Genomic DNA, 16,362 nt, shown 5'->3' with positions numbered 1-16,362 from the left:
ACTTGGAATTCCAAAATACAAAGAGCGACTTCGCCCCTAGTTGAGCCTTTCGGCGCCCGACTTCCGTGGACCAGAAATTTTCCAGTTTTTTACGCGTAGTATCCGGATCTTTCGCAGCTATTCCAAAGCGTAATTTTTGAGATGACATCTCCAACATTGATACCGAACAGTCTTTTTGAAGATTTGTTCCAAAGCACCACTTACGGTGCTTGGTTTGCGAGGTGATCACATATGTTGGCTGGGAACCTCTTATGGTAAGACCGGCTGAACTTTATTCTCCGGCAAAGACTTGCATCTTATTTTTATAATAACTGCATTTTCTTTGAGAGACCGGACGGAGAACAAGTGTTCTCCATCAACATTGACGATGAACCAATGGAAATTACGGGTTCTTGCTAGCATTTGTTCTTGGACTTGCTATGCCCGCTTTGAGATACAAGACCCATGGTGCTATTAGATTCGATAATATGCATGTCTACACTTATGAGTTTTGCACGAGGCTTATGGGGCAGGCATTTTCCGTATTGAGGACCAAGGGGACTATAACGTTGCCCTTGGTAGCCTGTCCATGAACATAGGAACTGTTATGTTTTGGATTATGCTAAACATTTTAGGGGAATGGCATTTTTCTTCTGTGAATGACGCCACTTGCAGCGTTTTCCTTGCTTTAGCCACGGGACGCCGGGTTCTATGACCTTCCCGAACTTTGATGTCTAGTTTAGCACGAGCCCATACCATGAGGCATAAGTACCTTCTTATGCCTGTTCTAATTTCACGTATTATGCTATGTTTCTTTCCTGTTTTTTGTACACGTTTCACGGATTGGATTAGGGTAGACATGGTGCGACCCACCAATAGTATTATTCGATCTTTCCGTGCAATGACGTGGCAAGGGTGGCGGATACAACCTCACCAGGTTGCACCCTACACCCCATCAGACCAAGTGGCACTTAATAGGTTAGCAACCATAGATGATAAATGGCGTGAGGCCTGGCAAATTATCATAGCATGGCAGGACTCGAAGGAGCCTCACTTCTTTATAGAAGTGGAGGATGACGAAGATGACGAATAACAGCGGGAGTGGAGGTAAGTTTTAGTTTCTGTTAGTGTCGTCTTATATCCCAAGCAATTTCATTCTTTTAACCCCATAATGGGTAGAACTCGTATAGAGTTGAGTCAGTTTATTTCCTATATTAGTATGCGTTCTAACCTTCTTTTGCGGATGTTCCCCGAATTTCACGCCAGCTCAATGGTATTTTTCCTACCCATTTTATTTAAATGCTTTGAGGACAAAGCATGCTTTTGTTGGGGGGCATAGAAACTTCGTGTAATTAAGGCATCTGTTAGGATATAAATATGTATAATATGCATTTGTTTTCTAGTTAAAATTTCAAAAATTTAAAATATAAATAAATAAGTTATGCTATACACTTAGGAATATTGGTATTGTTTCTTTCTCCATGCTCTTAACAATCTAGAAGTCTCACATAGCTTTTGCATCAGAATAATTGTTAGAAACTTAGGTTAATATGTAGGTAATAATCTTTGCATCTATCTATAAATATATTACATGAGTATCTATGATTGTTTGGCAGTAAGTTTCTGAAATCTAGGCTAGAGTACTTATTCTACAAATCCTGTGAGAATATAGCCTAAAGCCTTATATGAGTGAAACAATTGAGAAATGACACAAGGGAGAAGTAAAATCCGGATAGAGAAATCACACGTCCACTTGCTTGATCACTAAACCATATCCTAAGCGAGAATTTAGGCCCTTTTTGGATCGATATAGCTAGAAATTCAAACCTATGAATTATTTTCCGCTAGTCGCCCCACTGAGCCTTTCATTAGCCCTTCCATAAACCACAATTCCTTTACCCTGTTACAAAAACAAAAACAAAATAAATAAAAAAAAAAAAAAAAAAAAATATATATATATATATATATATATATATATATATAAATCAACCTACCCAATTTAGAATAAGTCTGAGAATAGAATGAATGAAGAAAGAAGAAGAGAAAAACCTGTGTAAACAAAAATTAGTTAGTGCTTCAGAAAATAAAGAAAATAAGTTTCCATCCAAGGAAAAGAAAAAAAAAATAGAAATAAAATAAAAACTCCAAAAATAGAATAAAAGGGAGTCAAAAGCCAAAGGAAAGAAAAAGAAAAATATGGCTAAGGATGGAAACAAAGTGTAGAAGCAAAAGTAAATAACAAGGTTTTCTCTAGTTACATAATATGAAGACTCTATTATCTCGGACTTATCCTTTAGAATATCCATTTCCTTCCTTCTTAAACCATCTCCTAATCCCTCGTAACACCTAATAAAGACCTCTAGCTCAATTAGGAATAGGTTAGTGTGATAGTAAGTGGCGAGATGTGTTTGATCGACTCGGTTTCTGTGTGTCATTGAGATTGTAAGGTAAAGTGTGCCCACTTGTATTAATCGGAGTAAATGCGAAACTTGAGTGGAAAAATCAGAGTGTTGTTTCTTGACTATTATTGTGAGAACCTACTTAAGGACGCTTATTCGAAGTTCTCCGAAAACAAACACCGCTAAACATTTTATAGTACTACTCATTGTGTATATGTTTATTGTAGATGATAGATTATTATGCATATATTAGCTTAGGTTTTGACTTGGTTATTCTTGTTCATAGCTAGTGAGGCGATAGATAATTTGGAGCATGAATAAAGGAAACAATAGTTTTATTTTCTTAGTCGTTGTAGTATAGATGAAGTTTGTGAGTACCTTCAATGGAAAACTCTCCACGAGGCTATAACTTCGTCCACTAGGGAATTCCTAGTGGTTTAAGGCCTTGTTGCATATGGTCAATGCAATCGCACTCAGAAAATGAGATTAGGTAGAACTCCATTTTTGGTCACTTATTCTAATTTCTCATCTTTGCTTGAGGACAAGCAAAATCTTTGTTTGGGGGTGGTTTGATAAGAGCCCAAAACTGTAGTTTTAACCCCTTAATAATCATCTTTGTTAGACCAATTATGTGAATAATAAGTAAGAGTTAATACTGATTACGTGTTTTTATGCATTTCAGGCTTCAAAGTCCATTATGTGCAGAAATGTGCCACTTTAGCGAGATAAATGAGCAAAAGTTAGCAGAACTTCCGAATGCCATATCTTTGGACTCAGACCTCGGATTGAGGCCTACCTTATGTCAAAACGACCGGCTCGGAAAGAGCTTTGTAATGGTCCAAGCCTTGACCCAATCAGAGGAGCAGAAGTGGACGAAAAGTCTGTGGAAGCCAACTGCAGCTGAAGAGGCCTTTTTGGATTGAAAGAATTGGGTTTTGGGCCCGATTCTGCTGCCCAAAACATGGCTCCAAGCCCATGCACGATTTTTGGATCTGGATGTATAAAAACAAAAGCTTGACTCAGTGTTAATGGAGTCAATGGCAGTTAGGTTAGGTAGATAGCTTAGAATAGAAAGTAGCCATTAAAATAGCTTCTAGATCTAGATTTAATTGTTTTATCTAATTAGTTTTAAATCCTTTATTAGATTAAACCTTTGGATCTTGTTCTTCATTTGATTAGATCAATAAAGTAGTATTTTTTATCAATTTCGATTTTGTCATTTCCATTTCTAGATCTAATTTCAATTCTTGTTCTTATTTCATTTTAGTCATTAATTTAGATTTCATTATTGTTTAAATTAGTAAATTTTAATGCTTATTATTATGTGTAGTTTTAATTTAAACGGGAAATGATTATGGAATGATTCAAGGCTAAACCTCCATTAGAGGGGGTTGAGAAGCCTTGATGAAAGCTTGATTCCGTTTATCGTAGAGTCGCCGTAATTTCTATTCCACGCCCGGAAATAATTAGTTCACCATGAGAATGGGTTTAATTGTTCACATGCTAGTTATTAATTGGTAGAAATGCCATGTGTAATTAGGGATTAGGAAGAACCGCTTTTCTGCGTAGCGATTCAATTCGGATTCTGACGACTTCGTCGTTAGTGGATTAAGTTGAGTTAAGGTGGAATCAATCCCCTCTAACTCCTTATCATAGAATCACCGTAGCATTCCCATAGTTGTCGATAATCGACTAGTTGCATCTTGTGGGTAGTTGCACCATAGTTTAGTTGCCCCTTCGTAAAGCTCTCATTGACTTTAAGTAGAGTATTGAGACTAGAATATAAGCATATGGAAGGACTAAGAGTGGAACGAACTTCCTACTCCACTTTATCTCATAGGATTGAGAGTAGAAAAAACTTTGATAAACAAGCAACAAAAGATAGTTTTAGTTTACTTACGTTGTGAATTCATCGTTCATTTCGTAGGTAGACTATACATTTCAATTTTATCATGTCATTATTCAGATATTTTACTCATATGAGGCTTTTAGGCTATATTCTCCCGAGATTTGTAGAATAAGTACTATAGCCTAGATTTGAAAACTTCTTGCCAATACAAACATAGATACTCATGCAATTTATTTATGAAAAGATGCAATGACTATTACCTACATATTAACCTAAGTTTCTCAAAACTATTCTCATTTAAGAGCTAACGTGAAACTTCTAGACTACTATCATCACGAAAAAAGAAACAATACCAATATTCCTAAGTGCATAGTATAAATACTTTTATTTATATATTTTTAAAATTTTTTACTAGAAAGCAAGTGCATATTATACATATATATATATAAGTGTCTTAAATTATCGTGTTTCTATGCCACCCCAAACAAAACATGCTTTGTCCTCGAGTATAGAAATAAAACGGGTAGAAAATACCATGGAAACGCGTGTGAAATTTTTTAGAACACCTTTGAAACAAATTTAGAAGATACTAATATAGATAAAGAAAAATAGACGCAACTCTATATGAGTCTCACCCGTTATTGGAATAACAAAAATTACATTGCTTAAGATATAAGCAGACACGAACAGAAAGTAAAACTTACCTCATATCTAGCACTTCGTTGTCCTCCCCTTCTATAAAGAAGTGAAGTTCTTTTGTGTCTTGCCAAACCATGATAATTTGCCAGGCATCACGCCATTTATCATCTACTTTTGCTATCATGTTAAGCGCCACTTGGTTGGATGGGGTGTAATGTGCAACCCAATTAGGCTTTAGCCTCCACCCCATCCAAATTATCGCATAGAAAGAGCGTATAATGCAATTAGTGGGTCTTACAATGTCAACCTCAACCCCAAGAAAGAAAAATAGCATTATGCGGCAAACCAAGACAAGCATAAGAAGGTACTTATGCTTCATACTATGGGCTCGTGCTAAACTAAACACTAAGGCCTGGGGAAGGTCATAGAGCATACGTCCCTCAGCTAGAGCAAGGAAGACATTATAAGTGATAGGGTTATATACTAAAAGCATTACTTTTGTATTAACTCTAATTCTTTATATTTTGAATGAGAATCATATGGGCTAATGTTATGCATATATGTTATTAGTTATATGCATGAATCTAATACTTTATGTTGTAGATGATATGGTGTGTGGTGACACACAGAAGATCATATCATTTGTACCTTATAAAGTATAAGTAAACGTTCACAACCTAGATGGATTTGGACAAACCATTGGTACGATTGTAGTATAATCTGGTATTAGTCTATCTTGACTACAGGATTACACTAGTATACTTTGTGTGTATTGAACATGACCAAGTGAGGTTGTTTCTCTTTATACTAACTATATAAGAGAACAAACACCTCTGTTATTATGGATGCTTGTCCTCTTAATCCGGATATAATAATAGGCACTTACGTGCATTATACATTGCTTTAAATCATCAATGAGTGAGATTCATTTGTGAATCAACAAACTCGATAGATTGGGTAATGACATTGTATGTAAGGTGTGTTGTTGATTATAGAAGGAATCTGTGACCCGCAGGAAGTCGGGCTGATGATGTCCTCTTGAGGAGCTCATAAGGATTGTTATGTAAACCCTACAGGTGGATTTAATCTGACATGACAATGAGGTTGAGTGGTACTACTCAAGGACATAAGAAGTTGATTAATGTAGTTGTTAGTAATTTGACTTAATCAACGGGCATTCGATATCTTAAACACAGGGAGATCAACAAGCATATAATATGGAGCCCATAAACGTAACACGTAATTTGGGATTAGGGCTGTAGTGCAATAATGTCCTTTAGTGGAATAAGCCATTTGTTGACGGACTTGGGCCGTGTGTTATGGGTGAACATGGGAAGCCCAAGCCCGTCAGGAGGCCCAACCCTAATTTCTCCTCATGGTCCCAGTTGTAGCCTATAAAAAAAAACCCTTCTCTCCTGGCTGAAATACTCAAGGTTTTCTCAAGAAAGGTTAGTTCCCAAATCGGTTCTGACCTTGTAAGTGAAAGAGCCAAAGAGAGAAAGAAGGGGCTGGTAGATCGTTGCCCACGCAACATCCATTCTAAGGATAGGAATATAACAGAAGATCAAGAGGTTACTGGTTCGTAGAGCTTGGATTCTCAGAGAAATCATAGCTGATAAAAAATGTATGATTCTAAACAAAATCGTTAGAACCTTTATTCCGCTGCGCATGGTTTTCACGGTTTGTAAACTGCGACCATAATGGTTCCTACAATAAGTGGCGTTATTCGCAGAAGAAAAATGCGATTCCCCTAAGATATTCCACATGATAAAGAACATAATAGTGCCCATGTTAAGGGAGAAGCTACCAAGGGCTACGTTATATTACCCTTGGTCCTCTATATGAAAAAACCCCGCCCCATAGGTCTCATGCAAATACTCATAGTTGTAGATGTATATATTATCAGCCAGATAGCCCCATGAGTTTTGGGTAGCAGGCATAGAAAGTACAATAGCAAAGGTTAAAAAAAAACTTGGTTAAGTCCATTGTTACATTATCAATGGTGACAGAGAACACTTGTTCCCCATCCAGTCAGTAAAAGAACTTACAATGATCATAGAAATAAGCAGTAAGTGCAGGAGAATAAGTTTCATCAGCACTTACCATTAGAGGTCGTGATCCCCGACCGCATTAATTAAGTCATGAACTAGTACCTACAGGTGTCACTATCGAGCAATTCTTTAAAGGATTGCTCTGGTATGATTTGAGGAGATTTCATCGCAAATAAACACACTAATGAACTCCTTGAAGTGACTGCAAAAAACCCCAGAAAAAAGTTATGGAGGTCTATTAAGGTCAGGGCGTGGGCGTGCTCTAAGTGGATTATGTCAGAGGGCGGGCACGCTTTTCTCTGACAAAAGGAAATTTTGCGATACTGGAAATTGGGCGCAGGTGCACTCTGTACTAGTGCAAAAGAAGGGCGTATGCACTCTGAGCTAGGCCTGTGGTATGAAATTGTGAGGTGTGGTGTGAAGTATATGGTGTGCCATGTATTTATAGAGCACTAGTTTCTTAAACAGAGGTCCTTAAGGTTCCCTAATTGATAAGGAAAGAGATGGAATAAGAAAAGGCCGGGTTGCTAAAAACCAAAATAGAAACAACCGAGAGAAACCTCAACAACCATTCTACATGGTTTTAACATCCTATCCAAATTGCAATCTCAATGCCTCTAACCCTTTAGGTAGCACCAAATAGTAGTAGCTAATTCTAGCTACACCACATTAGCAGCATGCTCATATATAAACTATATTCTTACAACCTTGCAATATTAACTTCTAAAAACATATGGATATGGTAAATACAATGCTAAACAAATAATGCCACCCCCAAACAAGTCGAAAATGTGGGATTCATGAAAAATATATAGCATGCTTGGACAAAAATTAAATTAAATTTAAATTTAAATAACAACTAAATACATAATCCAATATTAACTACTTAACTAAACAACTCGAAATAAAAATTCTACTAAAATAGGGAAATATTCCTAAACATAATACAACTAACGAACTAGTCACGAGAGGAGGAAGGGATAAGAATAAGAGGTTGAGTGATCAGGAATGGAAAACCCTAAACCCCACCCCCAAACAAATTTTTGAAAACATGGTTTAGAAAATTTGTTTTAAAACGTGGGTCTTTTAAAGTAAGATTCCCAAGACTTACAGACTAATGTTTATCGGATTTAAATATTTTTTTACTTTTTATGAATAAGGTTTAATATAACAAAAAACAAAAAAAAAACACTAAGGACGTAAATCACTCTATAGAGAAATACGACTCAAAAACGAGAAAACATGCAAGTGGAAAGCATGAATTACATTAAACGTGGACTTAAGATCCGGTACTTATAGCCCCACACTCCAAAGGGAGGGTCCGGTTACCTTAATGGTGCACTCCCATAATATAAGATTGGAATGGAGTACATTGAAAAATAAAATGAGTCTTTTATAGTAAGATACTCGAGATTTTATCTAAAATATGTATTAACATGCAGTTTACCATATATCAACAATCTAAAGAGTTATGGGTTTGTCCATAAATAATTAACACGGACTGCAAACCCAAACAGAATTAGGCACCAAGATTTCCTATGATGTAGCATAGGGGAATGAGAGTGAATACAGATAGATCTAGAACCTAACCTAGCATGCAATTTCTTCTTTTTTCTCCAACGAAAGGGTGGCCTAATGAATTATCGTGAAAAATTGGATGGTTGTGGAAGATATGTGGGATATAGATAAGTTTTAGAAGGAAGGAATGGAAAAAATGAGAATGTGGGTTTAGCACAAAACTCATTGGTGGCCTGGGTTGGTATAATCACACATCTAAAAATGAAAGGTGGCTTGTTCTTGGGTAGTATTTCCTTACTAGGAGGGTTTAGAAAATCATAAAGCATAGGAGAAGCAAGAGGGTCAAGTGCAAACTCAAGGTTCCTTTGCAAAGGTGGAAGGTAGGGAATATTGGTGATGGAAGGTGAATGAGTGACATTAGGATGTGAGGTGGGTGAATGGATGTTGATAGGTGGGACTCGCGAGGTGGCAAGGAAGAGTTACAAAAGAGTCGAATGAAATCTTCCTCGATTTTATCTACATCTAGGGAGTCATCGTTGAAGTCAGAACTTCCAAAGGAAAGGAATTGATGCATCTAATTCTCTGGAAGCATGTTGTTGAAATAATCTTGAGCTAAGCTCTCGATCATGCTAACTTCTCCATCAATAGTTGTATCTGGTAATTGTTTCATCATTTTGAAAACATTCACCTCAATAGAAAGGTGTCCAAAGGACATGGACATCGACCCATTGCGACAATTTATGAGCTCATTGGCAGTTGCCAAGAAGGGACGCCCTAAAATGATAGGAACAGAGTCGTTAGCTACTTCTGTGTTGAGGATAATGAAATCAGCTGGGTAGTAAAAATCTTGAACTTTAACAAGCACGTTTTCAACGACACCCTTAGGATACTTAATATAATGGTCAACTAATTGCAACATCATTTTAGTTGGTTGTATATCTTTTAGAACTATTTGTTTATATAAATAATAAAGGAGTAAATTAACACTCTCCCCTAGGTCTAATAGAGCAGTTGTCATGTGGGTATCCCCTAAGGTGCATTGTACAGTAGGACTACTAGTGTCCTTATACTTAACGATACCATTATGTTCAGATAGAGTGGAAAACTATTCAGTTAAAAAGGCATCTTTTGGAATGTTCATTTTCCGCCTAGTAGTGCACAACTCTTTTAGAAACTTAGCATTTTGTGGTAATTTTATAATAGTTTTAAGAAAAAGTAGGTTTATCGTTAGATTTTTAAAAACTTTCTTAATCTCGTCAAAATTTGTATCCTTGTTTAACATGGCTAGTCTCTGGGGAAATGGTGGTTTCTCTCTATATTAAGCATATGGGTCAATATGAGTTTTAACCTTTGCCGTTTTCTTCTTAGGTTGTGGTTTAACTGGTACCTCTACAGGGGTAGGATCTTCAGTTTCTATTTCAGTATCTTGTAAATTTTCATTTTCAATAACCACCGGTGGTGTATCAATGGGCATAATTACAGTGTTATCAACCACTTTGCCAGAGCGGAGAGTGGTGATGACACTTAACTCACCTACGTTTAAATTTGTGTTACTAGTATTACCGGTTACTTCAAAGGCTGTGTTTGGCGTTTTAGGATTAGGTATAGCTTGACTTGGAAACACACCTTTTAGTTGGGCTTTCTCTTGGATTAACTGCTGTATGGATTGTTGAATGGATTGTAGAATCTATTGTGAAGCTTGCAGGTAGGAATCGAAATGATCCGGTTGTGAAGGTGTAGTTGCCACAGGTGGTGTGACATGAACTATCTCACGTTAATTATTAACGGGTGGGTTGTATAGTTATTATTAATCGGAACGATACCTCTATTATTATTATTATAATTATTATAATTACATGGTCCTTGTCTTGGTGGAGATGGGTTGTAGGTGTTTTCTGGCCTTAAATTTTGATTATTAAACCTCGGAGGTGTAATTGGTTAATTATTTCGCCAACCGAAGTTGGGGTTTTGTCTCCAAGGTGCGTTAGGTTGGCTATTTCTGGAGCAAATATTATACGGCTATGCGGGTGATTGTTCATAGACGAGATGACAATAGGAGTCGGGATGCTCAGGACTCAAACAGAAATTACATGGAATAGAGTTGACGTTTATGACAGGAGTAAGCTTATGTTGAACATAAATGGCTTCTACCTTTTTTGTGAGAGATTCAATTAGAGTTTTAAGCTTGGGATCAATTTTAACCTCAAACGTACTGGCAGCCTTGGCTATGGAAGAAGAATTAGCAGAGTGGGGAATGTCGTTACCCCCAAAAGTTATTATTACCCTTAGATTGATCTTCTAGAAACTTATAAGCCTCTGAGGTTCCTTTACTAAGGAAACTACCCCCATTCATTATATCAAGAACCTCTTTATGATGATGTGAAAGCCCTTTGAAGAAGGCACGAACAATCGTGTCTTTCATAAGGTTATGATGTGGACACTTTATAAGAAGATCAGTATACCGGTTCTAGGCCTCTGAAAAGGATTCATGAGGGTTCTGGTGGAAGAAATGAATCTTCTAAATCATTTCATCTGTCTTTAGCAGATGGTAAAACTGTTCCAAAACAATTGAACGAGTTTGCCCCATGAGTCCACAGAATTAGGCGTTTGGAAAGTTAACCAAGACGCCGCCTTATCGGCTAGGGTGAAAGGAAACACCCTCAGTTTAATTTGTTTAGAACCTACGCTAGGATGATGGAATGTAGTGAGAACTTGTTCTATCCTATGCATATCCTGATAAGGCTTTTTGTGGTCTAAACCATGAAAAACGGGTAACAAATTAAAAATATTCGGGGGAATTCAAAAATCCCCCACTGGGTCTACAAGAACGATGCAAGACTTAGGGCCATCGTTTAGGGCTTTGTAAAAATCAGAGAGAGGAGTCTCTACTTCTTCAGCCATTGATGCAGGTATAGTGTGTGATATTCTAAATAGGTGTGTGCGTTGACGTTTATGATAGATAATGTTAGATGGTTTTCTCTTACCGAACCTTAATCTCATGCAAGGCTAAGTCCAATATGAAAGAAACACAACAACAGTCAAACAACAACCCGATATACTAGAATTTAAACTCTTCTGACAGAAGAAACGAGGAATGAAAGAAGGTGAAACCTGAGTGCCTCCTTGCTACGCATATGAATAGCATCTTTTACATGCAATCTCAGTGTACAGAAGAGGTTTGGAACACTGAATAAAAACTAACTTGAATGAAAAGAGTGTCTGTAACTAACCTGTAAATCAGGCTTTCTTCAGTAGGGGCGTGGGCGCGCTCAAATATAAGGCCACAAGGGCACGTGCGCGCTTGGAAGATAGGCACGGGTGCACTTAGAAATAATATAGATAGGGCGCGGGCGCGCTCCTGAGTACAATTGCAAAAATATCTAGTAGACTTGCAAGAGTAATTTTTGGAAGACAGGCGCGGGCGCGCTCCTGAGTACAATTGCAAAAATTTCCAGTAGACTTCCAAGAGCAATTTTTTATTTTTTTGAAAAAAAGTAAACACAGTGAGAACATAAACAATCGGGTGGGTGGGTGATAGTGGGATATTGGTAGAATTGAAAACACGAAGGGAAACTATTTTAAACACAATTAAGATGGCAGTGACTCCATTTGAAAATACTTAAATGATCACGTTTCTATCTTAACAAATAGTGATTTTGCTAGGAATAAGAAAACTAAATTATTCTACGATTAGAACAAATTCCTACTCTCAATTATCATGCAATAACTTGAGTAAAGATTCATTCCACTCCTAATTGCTTAGAACGTAATAATTTCACTAATTTAAACAATTCAATAATATTAATGAGAGCAATGTTTATAATAAGACTAATATGTGGGAATAACTAATTAAAATATTCTAAATTATACTATGGCAATTAAATACGTAGATGTGAATGAGAGAAGAAGGGATTAGGGAGATTTGATATCCACCTTGATTTATCCATAAGATGCTAGTATAGATTTTTATTGCAACCCTAATCTTTATGTTTTCACACAAGGTTCAACAAAAAGGTTAGTCATTTTTTATCACTAATTATTCATGGCATCTCTAACCAACTAATAATTAGCATGAGAAGAAGTTTAAACCCATTCTCATGGTGAATTAACTACCCTCTAGATTGAAACTCTTAATAGCAATTATTATATACTAACACATCAAGTCTTCATCAAAGCTTCGATCGAACCCCTCTAATGGAGGTTTAGCTATGAATCATGGGACTATCATAAATAAAAGAATAAGAATAAGAAGACATGATAGAAGAATATAATGAACTTGGATTTTATTAATGGTGGCTAGGCTAAATAACATAAACTAGATTACTAAAAGAAAAACTAAGAGACAAGAGACTAATTAACTAATGGGTGAGAGTTTTAGAGTTTTTCCTTAGTCCTCTTTATATAGGAGAGGGCTAGGTTTACAAATTCGTGCATGGGCTTTGGATATGTGTTTTGGGCCACTAAATCAAGCCTAAAGCTTAATTACTTAAGTCCAAAAAGGGTTTATCTATTGAAAATTACTGCAATAGTTTTTTCATCCACTTTTACTACTCTGATTAGATCAATTCCTAAACCATTAGAAAGATCTTTCCAAGTCGGTTGTTTTGAAATATAATAGGCCCAATTCGGAGGTCTAAGTCAAAAGATACAGCCTGCGGAAGTTCTATTTACTTTTATGCTCTATTTCTGCCCACGTTGACTTTGACTTTTCAGCTTTGATTGGACTGTAAAAACGGTTTTTTCTCCTTGAAACTTGGGCTTTAACCATAGAACTTCTTAGCAACCAATATTTGCTCATTTCTCTTGCAAAAGTGACATATTTCTATACATAATTGATTCCAAAAACTGAAATACACAAAAGTACGTAAACAATACTAACTCTTATTTATTATAAACATAAGTGGTTTATATGTAATCTTATTAACGGGTTAAAACTACAGTTTTAGGCTCTTATCAGTTAGTCCCTACTTTTTCATGACATCTCTAACCAACTAATAATTAGCATAAGAGGAAGTTTGAACCCATTTTCATGGTGAATGAACTACCTTCTAGAATTGAAACTCTTAAAAACAATGATTCAAACTTAGGTTTAGACTAAATTAAATAGCTAATGAGAGAGAGAGAGAGAGAGAGCTAATTAAAATTAAATTAATGAGGGTTATATTTAGAGTTTTACCTTAGTCCTCTTTATATAGGAGAGGGCTAGATTTACCATTTCGTGTATGGGCTTTGGAGCTATGTTTTGGGCCACTAAATCAAACCTAAAACCTAATTACTTAAGTCTAAAAGGGGATTCTCTACTGGAAATTACTGCAATAGCCTTTTTGTCCACTTTTACTCCTCTAATTAGATCAAGGCCTAAACCGTTAGAAAGTTTTTTCTGAGCCGGTCGGTTTGAAATATAGTAGGCCCAATTCTGAGGTCTGAGTCGAAAGATACAGCCTGTGAAAGTTCTGCTGACTTTTATGTGCTATTTTTGCCCGCGTTAACTTTGACTTTTCAGCTTTGACTGGGGTGGTTTAAAAATGTTTTTTTCTCCTTGAAACTTAGGCTTTAATCATAAAACTTCTTATCAACCAACTTTTGCTCCTTTCTCTTGCAAAAGTGATATATTTCTTCACATATAGGACTCCAAGACCTGAAATACACAAAAGTACATAAATAGTACTAATTCTTATTTATTATAAACATAATTGTTCTAAATGTAATATTATTAAGTAGTTAAAACTACAGTTTTGGGCTCTTATCAAGGAGCGACTACTTTGGGCTCTAGTTGATTGATTCTAATTCATTTTTTTAGTCTAGGGCTTCAAGAATCAAGCAATGTCTAATTTTCCTACATTTGGGAATGACTTTCCAATGGTTGTTATGTGGCTTGGGTTCATCCTTATGTGCGGATGTAAATTGCAGTGTGGAAATTAAATTTCAAATAATCACGTAAGCATGCTTGAACATACAAGGTATCCTCTTATTTGGGCTTCGAGGAGATTTAGAATTTACCTCTCAAGCCATGCTTACACGCTGCTTGAGGAGAAGGCGATGTCGGTTGGCGCGTGATCTGAGAATTAGGCCCAACCTTTCGAGATTTATCCTGTTTTAAGTTACAATAAAGGCCCACTTAAAAATCCCACAAGTTGGGTTTTTGATAATTTATACAACTTTGCCTTCAAGGGCCCAAACTTAAAACTAAACTAATAATATACTAATCTATTAGATTAACTAGTTTTAGATTGATAATCTAGATAAACTAGAGTCAAATTGACTTAGCATGTTGATTACCAAGTTGATTCAAAGTATGTGAGCTATGATTCACAACTTGCCTCACACACTTGAACTTCCAAACGTAATGAGAACTCTAATCCCTTGGTAAGTGTACAACTTCGACCAAGTTTAACTCATGTTCATCCACAAAAATCAATCAAAAACCAATTTTTCCTAAATTTTTTTGTTTTTCTTTTTATATCTAACTATTACAAATAAGTTCCACTGATTTATCCTACTCTATTGCAAAATCTGGGCTTGGTATTCAACTATTCATCACAAAACAACTAAATTGCCAAAAAACTGGACCCTTATGCCTAGAGGTGGCTGGGCAGTCGCCCCCTGGCTAGTCTGCGGTCGCCCGTCGGCTCCGATAAAGTTTGGTCGTCTTTCGACTGTAACTTCAGCTCTTCTCCAGCTTGTTGGTCCCAAACCCTAATTTTCAAGAAAGTAAATCAGTACTGAAAAACAACAAAATAAAATGACAAAAAATTTAAAAAAAAAATAGAAATGGAAAGATAAGAATGGTGCTTCCTCCTTAGATTCTCAACCAAGCACTCTTGCTCCTTCAATGCATGGGAGCGACTCCATTTGAAGTTGCAGATTGTGGTGTGTAACTTCGAAAGAGTTTGTAAGAAGTGAGGTTCATCCTAAATTATTTAGAGTTTGAGTGTGGGAGTTAAGAAGAAGAAAGGTAGACTCTTGGTATAGATTTGATTAGTTTTAAGCTAATGAAAACATGAAAACTCAAGTTGTTTGGTATGGAAATGACATGAAAACATTGAAAGAAGTACTGATTGAAGATTGAAATAAGAACAACAAGATAAGATTGATTGATTGAAACAAACAAAGCAAAATAACAAGATTTAAATAAAAGGAAATGAAGAACAATAAAGTATAGTACTTGAATTGAAAAATTATACAAGAAAATTAAAACAAACAAAATGGTTTGGACCCTAAAGCAATGGATGCTTTCTCCTTCCCTAACTCTTAGATTATATACCCCTATTTTTGCATTTTACTGATTTTCCCTACTCCATGACTTTCGAGACACCTCACACTTCACTTTTTCTTTTGTTTTTTCTTTTTCTTTTTGGTTTCTTCTTGACCAAGGTAGGTTTTGGAGAATGTCATATTTTGAGATAAGGGCATCCATCTCTGGTCTTCTGAGTTGATGGCTTTGATCTTTGACTTTGACTTTTTCAGCACTTTTCCATAGCAGCTTTTGGTCTTCATATTAAGCGTGATTAAGGCTCCTTTTGGTGCTAAGATGCAGCTTTTCTGATAAATGGTATGAAATTCTCTATATCCTGAAAAAGGCAATAAAAGCTATAAGTTGTCTTTTCGTTAAATGTAAGACGGGTTGTAATGCAGCAATATAAGGGTAATAAAACGTACATTTGGGAGCTGATCACCTGGTTTCTCTATACTTTTCAAAAGTAGAAATGAATCTTTTCAATTCACTTACTACAACATCAATCTGTTGTACATCTTCAGTTTGAAAGCTTTTACTAATAGAGTTAACTACAAACAATAAATAATGCCAAATAAACATGGCAAGCAAGAACTCAAAACTCTCAATTTAATAACTTACTAGTGACTCAGCTTCAATCTTTGATTTAGGATCATCATTGTTTTCAGCCAAGTAAACTAAATAATCTCTTAT

Source organism: Coptis chinensis, chromosome 5, assembly GCF_015680905.1.
Source record: "Coptis chinensis isolate HL-2020 chromosome 5, ASM1568090v1, whole genome shotgun sequence".
Taxonomy (NCBI): Eukaryota; Viridiplantae; Streptophyta; class Magnoliopsida; order Ranunculales; family Ranunculaceae; genus Coptis; species Coptis chinensis.
Note: the sequence above shows the minus strand (reverse complement) of the source record.